This window comes from Propithecus coquereli, unplaced genomic scaffold (genome assembly GCF_000956105.1).
Source record: "Propithecus coquereli isolate 6110/MARCELLA unplaced genomic scaffold, Pcoq_1.0 Scaffold60, whole genome shotgun sequence".
NCBI lineage: Eukaryota > Metazoa > Chordata > Mammalia > Primates > Indriidae > Propithecus > Propithecus coquereli.
The window spans coordinates 2,509,620-2,511,242 of record NW_012151952.1 but is presented as its reverse complement, the minus strand read 5'-3'; positions in this window follow the sequence as shown (position 1 = coordinate 2,511,242).

Here is a 1,623-nt window from a genome sequence, read left to right as displayed (position 1 = left end):
TTGTGTATCACACATGACAGAACCCATTTTTATAGTATCATGATGTCAGCTGTGTTGTAGCACCACCCTGACACCAATCAGAATTTAAAGAAAATAAATAAATTGAATGTTTTAAGTATACATATTATGAGGTCTTTAAAAGCCTAAATTTATTACAGATATTCAAATTATAAATGGGAAGGTTCCAGAAGGATTGTATAGGTTTAAATTTGCAATAAACTAAATGTCAATCTCTATAACTATGCAAACAGAAAACACTTGTTTTCTTTAAAGAGGAAAATGTTCTTGCAACCAAAAAAGGAAAAAAACACTGTAGGTTATACCCAGCGGTGATTGGCCCATTTCTTGCTCTGACCTCATAAAGAGCCATTGTTATGGAATTCTTGACACCTGTATAAGGCCCTGGCTGGGCCTAGGATTTTGGTCGTTATTGCCCAGGAAGCTGCTTTTGGTGACCTGTGGTTGACCGTAGAGCTAGTGTTTTTCCTTGTTATTCCATTTCATCAGTGTAGTTAGTATAGTTAGCATAGTTTGTTAGTTGTATTAGCGTAAGATAGGTAGAAGTTTGTTAGTTCTGTTACCATATTATAGTTTGTATTGTTTGTTAGTAGCATTTGAGTAGCGTAGTTAATATTGTTTTTTATTAGGGATAGTATACTTAGTATAGTCCTTTTGTTGTGTTGGTATAATTACTATTGTTACCCTACTTCACATTTTTTATTAATATTATTACTGTGGTTCATATAATTAGTATTCTCAGATTAGTGTAGTTAGTACTGTTAGTACCCTTAGCCTAGTTAGTAGAGTTGTGAGTGTCCATTAGTTAGTAAGCACAGTTAGTGTAGCATTAGCATAGAGGTGACCATGGAGGAGACCTTTGCCTCCAGTTCATCCGTGGAGGAGTTGGACAATTATAACATCCTCAAGACAATTGGCTCCAGCGCCTATGGTGAGGTGATGCTGGCCAAGCACCTTCCCACCGGTAACAAGGTGGTCATGAAAATGATATTCAAGAAGAAACTCCCCAGTCTGGAATGTGGCAACATGGAGGCCCAATCAATGAGGGTCCTGAACCACCCGAATATCCTCAAGCTTCTGAACATCATCGAGGATGAAGACATGCTTTGCTTAGTCACAGAGTATGCCAGTGGCGGGGACCTTTTCAGCCACGTAGTGAGACACCGTGGCCTGAGCGAAGAGGAGGCCCGGCCCATATTCCACCAGCTCCTGGCTGCAGTTCAGCACTGCCACGAGAACCACATCGTCCACCGAGACCTGAAGCCCCCCAACATCCTACTGGATGAGCGCGGGAATGTTAAACTAGCTGACTTCAGCTTAGCCGCAACTTTTAGTGACAAGGATAACCTGTACAACGTCTGTGGGACACCTTATTTTTGTGCCCCAGAAATGTTACTGCACAAGAAATACAGGGGACCGGAGGTGGACGTGTGGAGCCTGGGTGTCGTCCTCTACACCATAGTAGCTGGGCGTATGCCATTTGGTGGTGACAATTGGGAGGAAGTAAAAACTAAAATCACCGGGGGCAGATATGTTATACCGACATACTTTTCCCAAGAGCTGCAAACACTTTTGAGGAAGTTCCTCACCGTTGATCCCAAGTTG